A 21,861-nucleotide genomic window follows, 5' to 3' on the forward strand; every position below is an offset into this window, starting at 1 on the left:
GAGAGGGAAAATGAGAAAACGAATTGCCGGTAGGTGTGCACTTACTAGAAATTACCCCAATCATATGAGGTAAGTTGCCAGTACTCCGGCGATATCTCGCATCTGTATTGGAGACGATGATGTATTACATCTCTTCCCCTTGGAGTATGGTGTATGGCCAAAAGGTGTGTTTTTAAGTAGCTCCTCCGTGGATTCAAAGCATTATGCCAAGTAAAAAACACAAAGAGGGTACATAGCGTAATACATTTTTTATTAAAACAAGAGTATTTCAAAAACAAGCCAAATGACCACTCACATTTAAAAACCTCAAACATATGAGGTATGAAACAAGCTCATAAAACTCCAAAGTCCAAATAGAATTCCTTACGCGTTTCAAAGGGTTAATATCCTTCTTCACCACCCTCTGATGAAGGATATTAACCCTTTGAAACGCATAAGGGATTTTATTTGGACTTTTGTTTTTTACTGACTGCCTCACATTGTTATGTATATGTGAAGGGTTAGGAGATAGCTCGGACTGTAACCTATTGGGACCCCATTGATATCTGATTGGTACTATTGTCATCTGAAAGTACTTCAGGGGACCCCATTGAACGAGTTTGTTTCATACCTCATATGTTTGAGGTTTTTAAATGTGAGTGGTCATTTAGCTTGTTTTTTAATACTCTTGTTTTAATAAAAACTGTATTACGCTATGTACCCTCTTTATGTTTTTTACTTGGCATAACGATTTGAATCCACGGAGGAGCTACTTAAGAACACACCTTTTGGCCATACACCATACGCCAAGGGAAGAAGAAGTAATACATCATTGTCTCCAATACAGATGCGAGATATCACCGGAGGACTGGCACTGATAGATGCGGCAACTTGCCTCATATGATTGGGGTAATTTCTAGTAAGTGCACACCTACTGGCAATCTGTGTGTTTTATTATACTGTAGATGCTACTAATCCAATACGGGATTCATCCTTGTATTCATTTTTTAATTTAATGGTCTATTCCATTTGATTCATCACATTTATCGTGTCAATCACTGTTCATATGTTGAAATTATTACACATGTGGTATATAGTCACTGTCTATAACTGTATTTCTCTGGGCTCTTGACTAAGCGCTTTCTCATTTTCCCCCTCTCATATATATATAAGCAAAATAAGAGTGCACTCGCCAGGACTTTTTAGTGATTTATTTCCTAAGATGTGAACGTTTTCGGGGGATTAGCCCCTTCCTCAGACATACAAAAAACAAATGTGCATAAACCCACACCAGACACCCTAATAACAGTACTGTCATCCAATCACACGCTCTCCAGGGTAGGGTGCCACCCACATAGTGACATCACCATCACTAGCAACTTGTGTGAATGGTTACAATAGAAAAAATAAACAAATATATACATTACATGATAAAGCAGGAGGAGATACAATATAGTCAATGACATGATACATAGTATAAACATAGTAGGCACAGCATAGATACTTATATGCATCGGTATAAGTGTGAGTGTAGGAGAACAAGACTGTGTGTGTGTGTATATAATAATAATATATATATGTAATTGAATATAACCAGCTGCCAATTAAATATCTGGAGCTGATCCATTCTATGTAGCAGCAAAGTATTAAATGCAACTTTGAAATAGAGCCGCTGTAAATGACAAAGTGTCGGGCCCGTCTCTGTGTACCAAAGCTAAGAAATACCTACTAGCCTAAGGGGCCGGTGTCACGGCAACAGTAAGCTAAACATAATAAACATGCAAGAAAAAACTAATCAAATAACGTCTAGGCAAGAGGATAAGCATAAGAACTACAAGGCATAGTGGCCAAACATGAAAGGGCCAAAAATGTGAATTGGTTGTAGCATAGATACATTGTGCGATCATATAAACGTCAAATAAGGAAAACATAGGAGAGAGAACCAACCTATAATGCCATCCTATATAGACGAAGTATTAAGTGCAGGATGGAAAATTAGTAGATGAGCGTCTGTACATTCATGAGGTATAGGGCCTGTCATTATGTAAAAAGCCGGGAACTGCTCACCAACATACGGGGCTATAGTCATGGCAACGGTAACACAACATGTTAAAGGGACACTGAACCCAATTTTTTTCTTTTGTGATTCAGATAGAGCATGACATTTTAAGCAACCTTCTAATTTACTCCTATTATCAATTTTTCTTCATTCTCTTGGAATCTTTATTTGAAATGCAAGAATATAGGTTTAGATGCCGGGAAAATATTTGGTGAACAACCTAGGTTGTCCTTGCTGATTGGTGGATAAATTCATCCACCAATCAAAAACTGCTGTCCAGAGTGCTGAACCAAGAAAAATCTTAGATGCCTTCTTTTTTATATAAAGATAGCAAGAGAACGAAGAAACATCGATAATAGGAGTAAATTAGAAATTTGCTTAAAATTGCATGCTCTATCTGAATCACGAAATAAATTTTTTTGGGTTCAGTGTCCCTTTAAGTATGCACAATTAAGCAACTAATTAACAGCGAATAAACAAATAGCGTATAAACAAATGCCAGTCAATCCTTAGACGTAGAGTCTCCAACACGGCTAACAAGACTTAGGGGCCAAAAATACTAATATACCGCATAACAATGTGTTATCATGTGCAAACGTGTACAGTAAAGATGTTCCAAATATAGTTATATCAAATACTGTCAAGATGGGTCCGCAAAGCGCTATTGGTTGTATATGGAAGGCAAGTAATATGTAAGCAGTACAGACCCGTTGTTGTAGCAACGGTAAATACAATAGGACCCGTATGTATCAAGGCAAGGCAATGCAGGGAGCGTATATGTGTTAGGGGTGACCTGTATTAGAGCCATACAATTTATACTACATATGCAATAAGCCTGTATACAAGAGGGTATGTGCGATCAAACCCTACATTGGATATCCTATATTATATATCATATATTAAACATTAACAGACCAGGCATGCAACAGCCCACTATATATAGCAAGAGGTCAGACTGGATCAAAAATATGTACACACTCTCTCCAATCATAGGGGTGACCCATATGTTGGTGGTCATAACAGCATTTGTGGGATTTTTTATGTGGGTAAAACTACAGATAACTTACGTACAAGGATGGCGAACCATCATTCTGCCATTAGAGCAGCCGTGAAAAAGGGAACCTCGGATCAGCCGGTGGCACGCCACTTCTTTGACCTCAACCACACTGTCAAGGACTTAAAATACACTATTATTGATCATGTTCCCCCACTGGCAAGGGGAGGTGACAGGAATACCCAACTACTGAGGAGGGAGGCACGTTAGACTTTTGTGTTGGACACCCTCATACCCAAGGGATTGAACACCTATCTGGACTGACAGGTGTGCCTTTAATTATGTAATTTATTATTTGTACCTTATGCATCCTCTAGCCCCCTAGGTAGTGCTGCTGGGGGGATGTTCCATATAACTTGCCCCCCTAATAATACTGATATTGTTTTTTCTTTTTCTTTGCTTTTTTATTTGCTTCTATATATGGTACTTTGCATATTGTGCCTATTCCGACATATGTATTGTTTTCATTTTTGTACCTTGTTGGCCTATTCTTATTTATGTGTGATGGTGACAGGTGCCTGTACTATTTAACTCCATCAATGTGTCCAGTTTAGCTGTTATGTCCACCAACATATGTGTCACCCATATGACTGGAGAGAGTGTGTATATATTTTTGATCCAGTCTGACCTCTTGCTATATATAGTGGGCTGTTGCATGCCTGGTCTGTTAATGTTTAATATATGATATCCAATATAGGGTTTGATTGCACATACCCTCTTGTATACAGGCTTATTGCATATGTAATATACATTGTATGGCTCTAATACGGGTCACCCGTAACACATATACGCTCCCTGCATTGCCTTGCCTTGATACATACGGGTCCTGTTGTATTTACCGTTGCTACGACAACTGCTTACATATTACTTGCCTTCCATATACAACCAATTGCGCTCTGCGAACCCATCTTGACAGTATTTGATATAACTATATTTGGAACATCTTTACTGTACACATGTTTGCACATGATAACATATTATTCTTATGCGGTATATTAGTATTTTTGGCCCCTAAGTCTGGTTAGCTGTGTTGGAGTCTCTACGTTTAAGGATTGACTGGCATTTGTTTATACGCTATTTGTTTATTCACTGTTGATTAGCTGCTTAATTGTGCATACTATTTGTACATCAAGGGTTTCTATTACAACCAACGGCCTGCATTGTACCAGTCACAACTGCGGCTGCCTTTTGGCACTAGAAATCGTGTCTCGAGGGTATCAGTTGGAGTTCAAAAATTCCTTCCCAAGGGGAAGGTTTCTTCTTTCACGATTGTCTGTAGACCAGATAAAAAGAGAGGCGTTCTTACGTTGTTTTGAAGACCTCTCCACTATGGGAGTAATTTGTCCCATTTCAAAACAGGGGCAGGGGTTTTACTCAAACCTCTTTGTGGTTCCCAAAAAAGAGGGAACGTTCCGACCCATTTTAGATCTCAAGAGTCTAAACAAGTTTCTCAGAGTCCCATCCTTCAAGATGGAGACTATTCGGACAATTCTTCGATTGATCCAGGAGGGTCAATATATGACTACCGTGGACTTAAAGGATGCATATCTTCATATTCCTATCCACAAAGATCATCAACAGTTCCGAAGGTTTGCCTTCCTGGACAAACATTTTCAGTTTGTGGCTCTGCCCTTTGGGCTGGCCACGGCACCCAGGATCTTCACGAAGGTTCTAGGGTCTCTGCTAGCGGTTCTCAGACTGCGGGGCATTTCAGTGGCGCCTTATCTGGACGATATTCTGATCCAGGCGTCGTCTTATCAATTGACAAGGTCTCATACCGACATGGTTTTGTCCTTTCTAAGGACTAACGGTTGGAAGGTGAATCTAGAAAAGAGTTCACTAATTCCTCAGACAAGGGTTCCTTTCCTGGGAACTCTAATAGACTCTATATCCATGAAAATCTTCTTGACGGAAGTCAGAGAGTTAAAGATTCTGAATACATGCCGAGCCCTTCAGTCCAATCCTCGTCCATCAGTGGCTCAGTGCATGGAGTTAATTGGATTGATGTGGGCGGCAATGGACATCATTCCGTTTACTCGTTTTTATCTCAGACCTCTACAACTGAGCATGCTCAGACAGTGGAATGGAGATTATGCAAATTTGTCTCCTCACATAGATCTGGATCAGGAGACAAGAGACTCTCTTCTTTGGTGGTTGTCGCCGGATCATCTGTCCCAAGGGACGTGCTTCCGCAGACCCTCATGGGTGATAGTGACAACGGACGCCAGTCTGCTAGGATGGGGTGCAGTCTGGAATTCCCTGAAGGCTCAGGGTGTGTGGACTCGGTCGGAGTCCCTACTTCCAATCAATATACTGGAGTTGAGGGCAATATTCAATGCTCTTCAGGCTTGACCTCAGTTGGCTTCGGCAAAGTTAATCCGATTTCAGTCGGACAACATCACGACTGTGGCTTATATCAATCATCAGGGAGGAACAAGAGATTCCTTGGCGATGACAGAAGTATCCAAGATAATTCGGTGGGCGGAGACTCACTCTTGTTATGTCAGCAATCTACATCCCAGGAGTAGACAACTGGGAAGCGGATTTTTTGAGCAGACAGACGTTTCATCTGGGGGAGTGGGAACTCCACCCGGAGGTCTTTGCCACCCTGATTCTCAGATGGGGCAGACCGAAGCTGGATCTTATGGCATCTCGTCAGAATACCAAGCTCCCGAGATACGGATCCAGGTCCAGGGATCCTCAGGCCGAACTGATAGATGCCTTGGCAGCACCTTGGTCGTTCAACTTAGCTTATGTGTTTCCTCCATTTGCTCTCCTTCCCCGAGTGATTGCTCAAGTCAAACAGGAGAGGGCTTCGGTGATTCTCATCACTCCTGCATGGCCTCGCAGGACTTGGTATGCCGATCTGAAGGACATGTCATCTCTGCCACCGTGGAAGCTTCCATTGAGGCAGGGTCCATCATCCAAATCTAATTTCTCTGCAGCTGACTGCTTGGAGATTGAACGCTTGATTTTATCCAAGCGGGGGTTCTCTGATGCGGTCATTGATATCTTGATTCAGGCAAGCAAGCCTGTTACTAAAAAGATTTACCATAAGATATGGCGTAAATATCTTTATTGGTGCGAATCCAAGGGCTACTCATGGAGTAGGGTTAGGATTCCCAGGATTTTATCCTTTCTCCAAGAAGGATTGGAGAAAGGGTTGTCTGCAAGTTCCCTAAAGGGACAGATTTCTGCTTTGTCTATTTTGCTACACAAGCGTCTGGCAGATGTTCCAGATGTTCAATCTTTTTGTCAGGCTCTGACTAGAATCAGACCTGTATTTAGACCAATTGCTCCTCCTTGGAGTTTGAATTTAGTTCTTAATGTTCTTCAAGGGGTTCCATTTGAACCTATGCATTCCATAGATATTTATTATCTTGGAGGGAATAGTTTTTGCTAATAAGGATCTAAGAATGGATTTTAACCCACTACTAGTGTTTATTTTAAGTAGACTGCCTTTCTAAAGCCTCATCTGATATTTGGAGGACGCTCGTTTTGACTGCTGGAGCACTAATTGTGTACTAGCTCTGAGAGACTCTTCCAAAAACCTCACAAGTGGCGGACATTTTATCTCCCTCGTGGGAGCACAGTTATTACGATGGATACCCGCTTGATACTTGCCGAAATTGGAAGACTCCTATTCTATCATAGAAAAACATTCTTTGCAACTTCAAATAGCACCATTGATCTGCAGGAGGAATGCGGACTTGCGAAGGCGAGGTTTCTGGACTCGGCTGAGGTGAACATTACTGAGGGGGATGCTTTGGGGCCCCAGCATCCCCCAGGTACTCCTAGCTGTACACCTGCTGAGACGGAGACACGTCCTAAGACTAAGGTGAACACCGCTGAGACTACACTACCTGAAGCGATCTCCAAAAGTCGAACAAGAGCGGACTTCACTCACATAGATCACGGGTCTCAAGAAACCCTCGAGTGTTTTGATGTTTCTAGCACCGCTTACCATCAGGTTGCCTTCAATACCACTCCAATGGCTTTACACTTCAGGATGGCAGCGCGTCAACTCCCTCCTACTCACAGTCAAAGCTGTCTACCTTATTCTTTCTGGCATCTCGCCCTTGAGATGCATGCTGTAAAGGTACATTTTGAGATCGGGACACAGATGGCTAGGATGGGTATCGGGTAGGAAAGACAGGCTACTTTCCATGCCGACAGACTTGGTAGCATTACGGAAGTCCCTAAACTAACTTTTATACCGGACAGCTTTCTCATAGACCTCTTCTAAGCTTCTTATGTGCCTATCCTGGCTAGGATGCCGGACTTCATGCCTACATATACCGCAGACTTCTACAACGCTAGTTTCCACAATGACAAAGTGCAAGTGAGGGCCATCATACCCAGTTAGAATACATAGGTGACACGCTGTTTATACTATTGATCCCAGGAATGGTGAAGTTAGAAATTTATACTCTCCCTCTATAAATGCCAGACCTGCTAAATAAGATTAGTCTCTCAGGTAATTAGACACTACTGAGCACATTGATAATAGGCTTGATATTACTTAGTTTATTTACTTATATGTTGCTCAATTTGTTTTCTATAATGCTGTTTGTTATCGATCAGATGTGTAACTACACGTTCAATTTTGTATTGGAAATTTTAAGTAGCTATATTGTTCATTATAAGTTAGACTAGATCTAGACCACGTTGAAATGATATTCCTTTTATGTGTTGAAATACTGTTTGTTCTGTTGCACCTAACTAGTACCCAGAAAACCTGGGAAAGCTTATTCTCTCTTATCAAATATGCCATTGATTAGGTAGGCTGAAGGCTGGAGTAAGTTGGTGAAGACGTTGTTGCCTAAAAACACTCTCAGTCCCTAGTTAGATTTCGGAGCTAGACACATACATTCCTTCATAAGTTAAAATAAATCACCTTGCCTACCCACCATATGTGAATAATCACCCCTCTCCCCCGTATAATGTGCCTTCCAGTTATGGAGGACTACCCAAGCAGTTTACCTCTCTCATACCGCAACCTTAATAGTAGCATATCCATTTCTAGTGCCCAGAATCAGGTGGCTTAAGTTCTAAATTGTAAGCCACATATTCCTGCTAGTTTATTATGTTCTCTGGGCTTCAGTATGACATCCTGTTATTATATTTCCCTATGTGACTCCTATACAAATAATCAGGCCCAAGAGGTCTTAAATGCTCTTTAGGGGGAATATTTCTAAGAAAAATGAGAAAACTTGAGGTTCATCTTTTAAATATTCAGCTGTGTGTGTACCGCGCTAGATTAGATTGTTAAAGTTTGTTTATTTTGAATACACACTGCAAATTGTTGTTTTGTTGTGTTATGTCTTATAGCATGCTGATGATACTTGTTTGTTTGTTCTTATGAGAACCTCAATAAAGATTATTTTATAAAAAAAAAAAAAGTTATTATCTTGGAAAGTTTTATTTTTGGTTCTATTTCTTCTGCTTGCAGAGTTTCTGAGCTTTCGGCATTACAATGTGATTCTCCTTATCTTATTTTCCATTCTGATAAGGTGGTGTTACGTACCAAACCTGGTTTTCTTCCTAAGGTTGTTTCTAACAAAAATATTAATCAGGAAATTGTTGTTCCTTCCTTGTGTCCTAACCCTTCTTCTAAGAAGGAGCGTCTGTTACATAATTTGGACGTAGTCCGTGCCTTGAAGTTCTACTTGCAGGCGACTAAGGATTTTCGTCAAACATCTTCATTTTTTGTTGTTTTTGCTGGGAAACGTAGGGGTCAGAAAGCTACGGCTACCTCTCTTTCTTTTTGGCTGAAGAGTATCATCCGTGTTGCATATGAGACTGCTGGACAGCAACCTCCAGAACGAATTACGGCTCATTCTACTAGGGCTGTGGCTTCCTCATGGGCATTTAAAAATGATGCTTCTGTTGAACAGATTTGCAAGGCTGCAACTTGGTCGTCTCTTCACACTTTTTCCAAATTTTCCAAATTTGATACTTTTGCCTCGTCTGAGGCTGTTTTTGGGAGAAAGGTTCTTCAAGCAGTGGTGCCTTCCGTTTAGGTTCCTGTCTTGTCCCTCCCTTTCATCCATGTCCTATAACTTTGGTATTGTATCCTATAAGTAAGGATGAAATCCGTGGACTCGTCATATCTTGTAAAAGAAAAGGAAATTTATGCTTACCTGATAAATTTGTTTCTTTTACGATATGACGAGTCCATGGCCCACCCTGTCATTTTTTTCTTCTAAGAGACAGGTTTTTATTTTTGTTAAACTTCAGTCACCTCTGCTCCTTGGCTTTTCCTTTCTCTTCCTAACTTCGGTCGAATGACTGGGTTGGGGGGGAAGGGAGGAGCTATTTATGCACCTCTGCTGTGGAGCTCTTTGCCTCCTCCTGCTGACCAGGAGGCGATATCCCATAAGTAAGGATGAAATCCGTGGACTCGTCATATCGTAAAAGAAACAAATTTATCCGGTTAGCATAAATTTCCTTTTCATCTGCAAATATCATATGTTATTACTTTTATTATAAAGGTTATGCCTGCTATTATGCCTTTAAGTAAACTTACAAGGTGTTTTCAAAATTATTAAGATTTAATTAATTTTATTCTGACCGACAGTTTATTCTACTGATGAAGGTTTCTTTGGCTCAAAGGATCCAGTATCAGACAGTTTGTTAAAAATTCTCCTTAGTTTTTATTTGAAAATTTTTTGTTCTTTGTTAAGGTAATTTTATTATTTATAGCTTTTAGGAGTCTAGTCCTCTTATTAACTATGTTATTAATCCTTTTCAAATATGGATTTTAAGATTTTAATTTGCTCTTGAGGTTTTTTTTCTATTCAATATACTATATGTAATATATTCTAGGTTAGCCTGATTCCCTCTTGGGACTGTACTACTATTAATTATGGGAATTGGTACTTATTTTCAGGATTCTTTAGATTTTGATTATATCCTTAGTAGAGCATATTCACGTACTGTTTATATTTTTAGCTCAGCTTTATCTGTGGCTGACATTACTGCTCTCTCAACCTTCAGTTTCAGATTCTCAAGTATATAACTCTGTTTATTTACTTCAGATGTATTCATTTAATTATGTTTACTATATGTATTATTATGCTTTCAAATATATTTTATTATCTCTATCTTGTTAGAATAATAATTTGTTTGTTTTCTATTATCGCCACTATTTCTGGAGGTTTAGAGTTTTTTCTGCCCTACTTTTAGTCTGGTGATGTAGATCAGTTGGTTAATGTCCTGACTACAAACGCTTGTTCTAGATCCAATGGTCATAGATTCATATCTCAGCAGGGTTAATACAGCCCTTTGGCATTTTAAGGTCAATTTATTTTGTACAATTTATTTGGGTAATAATAACTACTATTTTTTCAGCTGCTTATTTGGTTAACTCCGGGTGCAAGCACAAAAAAAGCATTTTTTGTATCCTCCTGGGAGAAAAACTCTATATAATTACTAGTTATTAAGACTGCATGACGGTGTGGTTCTCAAACCAGTCCTTCTGGTGGGGAGCAGATTAAATTGTCTTTGGAAACTCAATTTATGTTATTTTTAGGGTTTTAAATAGATTTTTTAGAATGAGACCTTCTATGGGAAGATTCTTTCTTTCTTAGTACACTTTGAATTTTTTTTCAGGAGTGATTATACAAGTTCTTTAGCAGGAACAGGGTTTGGGTTTCTATTCAATTCTATTCTTTGTCCCAAAGAAGAAGGGTTTATTCAGTCCAATCTTGGATCTGAAAACATTATATTGTTTTCTAAGATTCTCAACTTTCAAGTTGGCGACTATAAGGACTATTATGCCTTTTTTTCAGCAAGGTCATTTCATGTCCACACAATTTTACAGGACATTTATCCTCATATTTTATTTCATTGAAACCACTTTTGGTTTCTGATATTCTCTTTTTTTTTAGGTAAGCTTTACCAATTTGTTTCTTTGCTTTTGGTCTAGCGACAGCCTTATGAATCTTTTCAAAGGTTCTTGGTGCCCTTCTTTCTGTATTCAGACAGTAGGGTACTGTGGTGCTTCCTTATTTGGATGGTATCTTGGTATTAGCTTAAACTTTTCTTTTATTAGAATCTCTCATTAATCAACTAGTTGGTTTCTTCAAGACTTGATTAGAGGATTTAATCTACCTAAAACTTTTGTGATTCCTTAGACAAGGGTCACCTATTTTTGGGTTTCTAGATGTATTCAGTGTTCATGACTTTGCCTTTATTGGACAAGAGTCAATTGTAATTCGCGTTAGCCTGTCTAAGCTTTGCATACTGAATCAATGGTGCAGGGATTGTTTTCAGATATCACAGTTGATATTCTTTATTCCAACACTCAACTCTCTAATTTGGTGATTAGATTATCATAGTTTTTTCAGGTGGCCCCTTCCTAGATTGGATACAAGTCTTACAGATTGGGGAGCTGTCTGAGGGTCTTTGACAGCACAAGGGGTTTGGAAACCTCAAGAGGCGAGGTTACCAATCAATATTTTAGAACTCTGTGCTATTTTCAGAGCGCTTTCAAGCTTGGCCTCTTTTACGAGAACTTTTCATTTTGTTTTCAGACAGACAGTTTCACAACTGTGCATATGCCAATCATCAATAGGGACTCACAGTTCCTTAGCTATTGAGAAGTATCTTGAAAACGTTCTTAGATGGAATTCATCTCCTGTCTAATTTCTACGATTCATATCTCAGGTTTAGACATTTTGGAGGTGAATTATCTCAGCCTTCAGACTTTACGTCCGGGAGAGTGTTATGTTTATACAGATATGTTTTCTCAGTTTCCAAGCTACCTTTTCAGGTTCAGGGATCCCTCAGGTGGAGATGGTGGATGCATTAGCAGTGTCTTGGTTTTGCAACCTGGCTACATGTTTCCACCTCTGGTTTTTTCTTCCATGGGTGATCTCCAAGATCATATTGGAACAGTCTCATGTGTTTCTAGCATCAACATGGCCTCACAAGTTTGGTATGTAGATCTTGTACGGATGTCCAGTTGTCATCCTTGGCCGTTTTTTCTTTGGCCAGCCCTCTTGTTTCAAGGGCTGTTTTTTTCCATTGGGATCTCAAATTACTAATGTAATTTCATGTAATTGGCAAGAGTCCATGAGCTAGTGACATATGGGATATACAATCCTACCAGGAGGGGCAAAGTTTCCCAAACCTCATAATGCCTATAAATACACCCCTCACCACACCCACAATTCAGTTTTACAAACTTTGCCTCCTATGGAGTTTGTGCTAAGATTTCTACGTTGATATGCGCTTCTCAGCATTGTTGAAGCCCGATTCCTCTCAGAGTACAGCGAATGTCAGAGGGACGTGAAGGGAGTATCACTTATTTGAATACGATGATTTCCCTAACTGGGGTCTATTTCATAGATTCTCTGTTATCGGTCGTAGAGATTCATCTCCTACCTCCCTTTTCAGATCGACGATATACTCTCAATTTACCATTACGTCTACTAATAACTGTTTTAGTACTGGTTTGGCTATCTGCTATATGTGGATGGGTGTCTTTTGGTAAGTATGTTTTCATTACTTTAAGACACTCTCAGCTATGGTTTGGCACTTTATGCATTTATATAAAGTTCTAAATATATGTATTGTACTTATATTTGCCATGAGTCAGGTTCATGTATTTCCTTCTGCAGACTGTCAGTTTCATATTTGGGAATGTAAACATTTTTAAGAAATCTATTTCTTACCTGGGGTTTAGTCTTTTTTCAATTGACTACTTCTTGTAATTGCAGGTATTAGGCCCGCGGGTGTGTCAAATGCTAAACTTTATTGCGTCATTCTTGGCGCAAAAAAGTAAGTTTATGACGCAACTTCGTCATTTCCGGCATCATAAGTGACGCCGAGACCTTTCACACGGCGGCGTCATTAGTGACGCAAGTGTGTCATTTCCGGTCATTTTTGGCGCCAAAAAAGACTTTACGTTACGTTGTGCGTCATATTTGGCGCCAAATTTTTTTCATTATTTCAATACCCCTTGTTTGTTTGCCTCTTGCTTTTTGCTTTCAGAGGCCTATGCTATTGCATTTTTCCCATTCCTGAAACTGTCATATAAGGAAATAGATAATTTTGCTTTATATGTTGTTTTTTCTCTTACATTGTGCAAGATGTCCCAATCTGATCCTACCTCAGAAGTTTCTGCTGGAACATTGCTGCCTGACATCGGTTCTACCAAAGCTAAGTGCATTTGTTGTAAAGTTGTAGAAATTATTCCACCGAATGTCATTTGTAATAGTTGTCATGATAAACTTTTACATGCAGATAGTGTTTCCATCAGTAATAGTACATTGCCAGTTGCAGTTCGTTCAACTTCTAATGTGCATGACATACCTGTAAATTTTAAAGAATTTGTTTCTGATTCTATTATGAAGGCTTTGTCTGCATTTCCACCTTCTAATAAATGTAAAAGGTCTTTTAAAACTTCTCATTTAGCTGATGAAACTTCAAATGACCAACAACATAATAATTCATCCTCTTCTGATGAGGATCTATCTGAAACAGAAGATCCTTCCTCAGACATTGACACTGACAAATCTACTTATTTATTTAAAATAGAGTATATGCATTCTTTATTAAAAGAAGTGTTAATTACTTTGGATATTGAGGTAACCAGTCCTATTGACGTTCAGTCTAATAAACGTTTAAATGCTGTTTTTAAACCTCCTGTGGTTTCCCCAGGGGTTTTTCCCATTCCTGAGGCTATTTCTGATATGATTTCTAGGGAATGGAATAAGCCAGGTACTTCTTTTATTCCTTCTTCAAGGTTTAAAAAATTGTATCCTTTACCAGCAAAATCTATACGGCTAGATTTAGAGTTCTGCGGCCAAAGGGGTGCATTAGCTACGCATGCTTTTTTTTCCCCCGCACCTTTTAAATACCGCTGGTATTTAGAGTTCACAGAAGGGCTGCGTTAGGCTCCAAAAAAGGGAGCGTAGATCATATTTACCGCCACTGCAACTCTCGATACCAGCGGTGCTTACGGACGCGGCCAGCTTCAAAAACGTGCTCGTGCACGATTCCCCCATAGGAAACAATGGGGCTGTTTGAGCTGAAAAAAAACCTAACACCTGCAGAAAAGCAGCATTAAGCTCCTAACGCAGCCCCATTGTTTCCAATGGGGAAACACTTCCTAAGTCTGCACCTAACACCCTAACATGTACCCCGAGTCTAAACACCCCTAACCTTACACTTATTAACCCCTAATCTGCCGCCCCCGCTATCGCTGAACCCTGCATATTATTATTAACCCCTAATCTGCCGCTCCGTACACCGCCGCAACCTACATTATCCCTATGTACCCCTAATCTGCTGCCCCTAACATTGCCGATCCCTATATTATATTTATTAACCCCTAATCTGCCGCCCCCAACGTCGCCGCCACCTACCTACACTTATTAACACCTAATCTGCCGCCCCCGCTATCGCTGACCCATGCATATTATTATTAACCCCTAATCTGCCGCTCCGTACACCGCCGCAACCTACATTATCCCTATGTACCCCTAATCTGCTACCCCTAACATCGCTGACCCCTATATTATATTTATTAACCCCTAATCTGCCGCCCCCAACGTCCCGCCACCTACCTACACTTATTAACCCCTAATCTGCCGATCAGACCTCGCCGCTACTATAATAAATGTATTAACCCCTAAAGCTAAGTCTAACCATAACCCTAACACCCCCCTAAATTAAATATAATTTTATTCTAACGAAATAAATTAACTCTTATTAAATAAATTATTCCTATTTAAAGCTAAATACTTACCTGTAAAATAAACCCTAATATAGCTACAATATAAATTATAATTATATTGTAGCTATTTTAGGATTAATATTTATTTTACAGGCAACTTTGTAATTATTTTAACCAGGTACAATAGCTATTAAATAGTTAATAACTAATAGTTACCTAGTTAAAATAATTACAAAATTACCTGTAAAATAAATCCTAACCTAAGTTACAATTAAACCTAACACTACACTAGCAATAAATTAATTAAATAAAATACCTACAATTATCTACAATTAAACCTAACACTAGCCTATCAATAAATAAATTAAATAAAATACCTACAAATAAATACAATTAAATAAACTAACTAAAGTACAAAAAATAAAAAAGAACTAAGTTACAAACATTAGAAAAATATTACAACAATTTTAAACTAATTGCACCTACTCTAAGCACCCTAATAAAACAATAAAGCCCCCCCCCAAAAAAAATGCCCTACCCTATTCTAAAATTAAAATAGAAAAGCTCTTTTACCTTACCAGCCCTTAAAAGGGCCATTTGCGGGGCATGCCCCAAAGAATTCAGCTCTTTTGCCTGGAGAAAAAAAACATACAATACCCCCCCCAACATTACAACCCACCACCCACATACCCCTAATCTAACCCAAACCCCCCTTAAATAAACCTAACACTAAGCCCCTGAAGATCTTTCTACCTTATCTTCACCACACCGGGTATCACACCGATCCGTCCTGGCTCCGATGTCTTGATCCAAGCCCAAGCGGGGGGCTGAAGAAATCCATCCTCCGGCTGAAGTCTTGGTCCAAGCGGGCAGAAGAGGACATCCGGACCGGCAAACATCTTCATCCAAGCCGCATCTTCTATGTTCTTCCATCCGATGACGACCGGCTCCATCTTGAAGACCTCCAGCGCGGATCCATCCTTTTCTTCCGACGACTAGACGACGAATGAAGGGTCCTTTAAGGGACGTCATCCAAGATGGCGTCCCTCGAATTCCGATTGGCTGATAGGATTCTATCAGCCAATCGGAATTAAGGTAGGAAAATTCTGATTGGCTGATGGAATCAGCCAATCAGATTCAAGTTCAATCCGATTGGCTGATCCGATCAGCCAATCAGATTGAGCTCGCATTCTATTGGCTGTTCCGATCAGCCAATAGAATGCAAGCTCAATCTGATTGGCTGATCGGATCAGCCAATCGGATTGAACTTGATTCTGATTGGCTGATTCCATCAGCCAATCAGAATTTTCCTACCTTAATTCCGATTGGCTGATAGAATCCTATCAGCCAATCGGAATTCGAGGGACGCCATCTTGGATGACGTCCCTTAAAGGAACCTTCATTCGTCGTCTAGTCGTCGGAAGAAAAGGATGGATCCGCGCTGGAGGTCTTCAAGATGGAGCCGGTAGTCATCGGATGGAAGAACATAGAAGATGCGGCTTGGATGAAGATGTTTGCCAGTCCGGATGTCCTCTTCTGCCCGCTTGGATCAAGACTTCAGCCGGAGGATGGATGTGTTCAGCCCCCCGCTTGGGCTTGGATCAAGACATCGGAGCCAGGACGGATCGGTGTAATACCCGGTGTGGTGAAGATAAGGTAGGAAGATCTTCAGGGGCTTAGTGTTAGGTTTATTTAAGGGGGGTTTGGGTTAGATTAGGGGTATGTGGGTGGTGGGTTGTAATGTTGGGGGGGGTATTGTATGTTTTTTTTCTCCAGGCAAAAGAGCTGAATTCTTTGGGGCATGCCCCGCAAATGGCCCTTTTAAGGGCTGGTAAGGTAAAAGAGCTTTTCTATTTTAATTTTAGAATAGGGTAGGGCATTTTTTATTTTGGGGGGCTTTGTTGTTTTATTAGGGGGCTTAGAGTAGGTGTAATTAGTTTAAAATTGTTGTAATATTTTTCTAATGTTTGTAAATATTTTTTTATTTTTTGTAACTTAGTTCTTTTTTATTTTTTTGTACTTTAGTTAGTTTATTTAATTGTATTTATTTGTAGGTATTTTATTTAATTAATTTATTGCTAGTGTAGTGTTAGGTTTAATTGTAACTTAGGTTAGGATTTATTTTACAGGTAATTTTGTAATTATTTTAACTAGGTAGCTATTAAATAGTTCTTAACTATTTAATAGCTATTGTACCTGGTTAAAATAAATACAAAGTTGCCTGTAAAATAAATATTAATCCTAAAATAGCTACAATATAATTATAATTTATATTGTAGATATATTAGGGTTTATTTTACAGGTAAGTATTTAGCTTTAAATAGGAATAATTTATTTAATAAGAGTTAATTTATTTCGTTAGATTTAAATTATATTTAACTTAGGGGGGTGTTAGTGTTAGGGTTAGACTTAGCTTTAGGGGTTAATACATTTATTAGAGTAGCGGTGTGGTACGGTCGGCAGATTAGGGGTTAATAAGTGTAGGTAGGTGTCGGCGACGTTGAGGGGGGCAGATTAGGGGTTAATAAATATAATATAGGGGTCGGCGGTGTTAGGGGCAGCAGATTAGGGGTACATAAGTATAACGTAGGTGGCGGCGGTGTGCGGTCGGCAGATTAGGGGTTAAAAAATTTTATTATAGTGGCGGCGATGTGGGGGGACCTCGGTTTAGGGTACATAGGTAGTTTATGGGTGTTAGTGTACTTTAGAGCACAGTAGTTAAGAGCTTTATGAACCGGCGTTAGCCCAAAAAGCTCTTAACTCCTGGTTTTTTTCCTGTGGCTGGAGTTTTGTCGTTAGATTTCTAACGCTCACTTCAGCCACGACTCTAAATACCGGCGTTAGAAAGATCCCATTGAAAAGATAGGCTACGCAATTGACGTAAGGGGATCTGCAGTATGGAAAAGTCGCGGCTGCAAAGTGAGCGTTAGACCCTTTCCTGACTGACTCTAAATACCAGCGGTAGCCCAAAACCAGCGTTAGGAGCCTCTAACGCTGGTTTTGACGGCTAACGCCAAACTCTAAATCTAGCCGATAGAGTTTTGGGAAAAAATCCCCAAAGTTGATGGGGTTATTTCTACTCTTGCTAAACGTACCACTATTCCTATGGAAGATAGCACTTCCTTTAAGGATCCTTTAGATAGGAAGCTTGAATCTTATCTAAGGAAGGCCTATTTATATTCAGGTCATCTTCTCAGACCTGCTATTTCTTTGGCTGATGTTGCGGCTGCATCAACTTTCTGGTTGGAAAATTTAGCGCAACACAAATTGGATTCTGACATATCTAGCGTTGTTCGCTTACTGCAACATGCTAATCATTTTATTTGTGATGCCATTTTTTATATTATCAAAATTGATGTTAGATCCATGTCTTTAGCTGTTTTAGCTAGAAGAGCTTTGTGGCTTAAATCTTGGAATGATGAAATCTAAATCTAGATTACTATCTCTTTCTTTCCAAGGTAATAATTTATTTGGTTCTCAGTTGGATTCTATTATTTCAACTATCACTGGGGGAAAAGGAGTTTTTTGCCTCAGGATTAAAAACCTAAGGGCAAATCTAAGGCTTCTTACCGTTTTCGTTCCTTTCGTCAGAATAAAGAACAAAAACTCAATCCTTCCCCCAAGGAATCTGCTTCCAATTGGAAGCCTTCCTCAAATTGGAATAAATCCAAGCCATTTAGGAAACCAAAGTCAGCCCCTAAATCCGCATGAAGGTGCGGCCCTCATGCCAGCTCAGCTGGTAGGGGGCAGATTAAGGTTTTTCAAGGATTTTTGGATAAAATCTGTCCAAAATCATTGGATTCAGAGCATTGTCTCTCAAGGGTATCGAATAGGATTCAAAGTAAGACCTCCTGTTAGAAGATTTTTTCTCTCACGCATCCCTGTAAATCCAGTAAAAGCTCAGGCTTTTCTGAAGTGTGTTTCAGATCTGGAGTCTTCAGGGGTAATCATGCCAGTTCCTCCTCAGGAACAAGGTTTGGGGTTTTATTCAAATCTATTCATTGTACCGAAGAAAGAAATTTTATTCAGACCAGTTCTGGATCTAAAAATTTTGAATCGTTATGTAAGAGTACCAACTTTCAAGATGGTGACTATAAGGACTATTCTGCCTTTTGTTCAGCGAGGACATTATATGTCCACAATAGACTTGCAGGATGCATACCTTCATATTCCGATTCATCCAGAACACTTTCAGTTTCTGAGATTCTCTTTTCTAGACAAGCATTACCAATTTGTTGCTCTTCCATTTGGCCTAGCAACAGCTCCAAGAATCTTTTCAAAGGTTCTGGGTGCCCTACTATCTGTAATCAGAGAACAGGGTATTGCGGTGTTTCCTTATTTGGATGATATCTTGGTACTAGCTCAGTCTTTACATACTGCAGAATCTCACACAAATCAACTAGTGATGTTTCTTCGGAAACATGGTTGGAGGATCAATTTATCAAAAAGTTTCTTGATTCCTCAGACAAGGGTCACCTTTTTAGGCTTCCAGATAGATTCAGTGTCCATGACTCTGTCTCTAACCGACAAGAGACGTTTAAAATTGGTCGCAGCATGCCGGCACCTTCAGTCTCAGTCATTCCCTTCAGTGGCTATGTGCATGGAAGTTTTAGGTCTCATGACTGCAGCATCGGACGCAATCCCCTTTGCTCGTTTTCACATGAGACCTCTACAGCTTTGTATGCTGAATCAGTGGTGCAGGGATTATACAAAGATATCACAATTAATATCCTTGAATCCCAATGTACGACACTCTCTGACATGGTGGATAGATCACCATCGTTTGGTTCAAGGGGCTTCTTTTGTTCGCCCAACCTGGACTGTGATCACAACAGATGCGAGTCTTTCAGGTTGGGGAGCTGTTTGGGGATCTCTGACAGCACAAGGGGTTTGGAAATCTCAAGAGGCGAGATTACCAATAAATATTTTAGAACTTCGTGCAATTCTCAGGGCTCTTCAGTTCTGGCCTCTTCTGAAGAGAGAACCGTTCATTTGTTTTCAGACAGACAATATCACAACTGTGGCTTATGGCAATCATCAGGGTGGGACTCACAGTCCCCAAGCTATGAAAGAAGTATCTCGGATACTTGCCTGGGCGGAATCCAGCTCCTGTCTAATCTCTGTGGTGCATATCCCAGGCGTAGACAATTGGGAGGCGGATTATCTCAGCCGCCAGACTTTACATCCAGAGGAGTGGTCTCTCCATCCAGATGTGTTTTCTCAGATTGTTCAGATGTGGGGGCTTCCAGAGATAGATCTCATGGCCTCTCATCTAAACAAGAAACTTCCCAGATACCTGTCCAGGTCCAGGGATGTTCAGGCGGAAGCAGTGGATGCGCAGACACTTCCTTGGTGTTATCAACCTGCTTACATCTTCCCGCCTCTAGTTCTCCTTCCAAGAGTGATCTCCAAAATCATCATGGAACAGTCTTTTGTGGGGTCTGGTATGCGGATCTGGTTCGGATGTCCAGTTGCCCGCCTTGGCCACTTCCGTTACGGCCAGACCTACTATCTCAAGGTCCGTTTTTCCATCAGGATCTCAAATCATTAAATTTGAAGGTATGGAAATTGAACGCTTAGTTCTAAGTCATAGAGGTTTCTCTGACTCAGTGATTAATATTATGTTACAAGCTCGTAAATCTGTCTCTAGAAAGATTTATTATAGAGATTGGAAGACTTACATTTAATGGTGTTCTCATAAATTCTCCTGGCATTCTTTTAGAATTCCTAGAATTTTACAGTTCCTTCAGGATGGTTTGGATAAGGGTTTGTCTGCAAGTTCCTTGAAAGGACAAATTTCCGCTCTCTCTGTTTTATTTCACAGAAAGATTGCTATACTTCCTGATATTCACTGTTTTGTACAGGCTTTAGTTCGTTAAGCCTGTCATTTGAGTCTTAATTTGGTTCTGAAGGCTTTACAGGCTCCTCCATTTGAGCCTATGCATTCTTTGGACATTAAACTACTTTCCTGGAAAGTGTTGTTCCTTTTGGCTATCTCTTCTGCTAGAAGAGTTTCTGAGCTATCTGCTCTTTCTTGTGAGTCTTCTTTTCTGATTTTTCATCAGGATAAGGCAGTTTTGCGGACTTCTTTTAAATTTTTACCTAAGGTTGTGAATTCTAACAACATTAGTAGAGTTATTGTTGTCCCTTCCTTGTGTCCTAATCCTAAGACTTCTTTGGAGAGATCCTTACATTCTTTGGATGTGGTAAGAGCTTTGAAATATTATGTGTAAGCTACTAAAGATTTCAGGAAGACTTCCAGTCTATTTGTTTTATTTTCTGCTCCTAGGAAAGGTCAGAAGGCTTCTGCTATTTCCTTGGCTTCTTGGTTGAAACTTTTGATTCATCAAGCTTATTTGGATTCGGGTCAGGCCCCGCCTCAGAGAATTACAGCTCATTCTACTAGATCAGTCTCCACTTCGTGGGCTTTTAAGAATGAAGCTTCGGTTGATCAGATTTGCAAAGCGGCGACTTGGTCCTCTTTGCATACATTTACTAAATTCTACCGTTTTGATGTATTTGCTTCTTCGGAAGCAGTTTTTGGTAGAAAAGTTCTTCAGGCAGCTGTTTCAGTTTGATTCTTCTGCTTTTTGATTTAAGTTTAATTCTTTCAAAAATGAAAATAAACTTATTTTTTTGGGTTGTGGATTAATTTTTTCAACAAAATATGGCTGTTTTTATTTGTATTCCCTCCCTCTCTAGTGACTCTTGAGTGGATGACTCCACATCTTGGGTATTGATATCCCATATGTCACTAGCTCATGGACTCTTGCCAATTACATGAAAGAAAACATAATTTATGTAAGAACTTACCTGATAAATTCATTTCTTTCATATTGGCAAGAGTCCATGAGGCCCACCCTTTTTATGGTGGTTATGATTTTTTGTATAAAGCACAATTATTTCCAAATTTCCTTTGTTAATGCTTTCTACTCCTTTCTTTATCACCCCACTGCTTGGCTATTCGTTAAACTGAATTGTGGGTGTGGTGAGGGGTGTATTTATAGGCATTTTGAGGTTTGGGAAACTTTGCCCCTCCTGGTAGGATTGTATATCCCATATGTCACTAGCTCATGGACTCTT

General features: G+C 39.8%; 1 protein-coding gene across 4 annotated transcripts in view; it reads left to right on the forward strand.

Moving 5' to 3' along the window:
* LOC128638563 (uncharacterized) overlaps positions 1-21,861 on the forward strand; it is a 431,654-nt gene that overhangs the window by 353,076 nt on the left and 56,717 nt on the right. The gene's annotated exons all lie outside the window — the stretch shown is intronic.

This window comes from Bombina bombina, chromosome 8 (genome assembly GCF_027579735.1).
Source record: "Bombina bombina isolate aBomBom1 chromosome 8, aBomBom1.pri, whole genome shotgun sequence".
Classification (NCBI taxonomy): domain Eukaryota; kingdom Metazoa; phylum Chordata; class Amphibia; order Anura; family Bombinatoridae; genus Bombina; species Bombina bombina.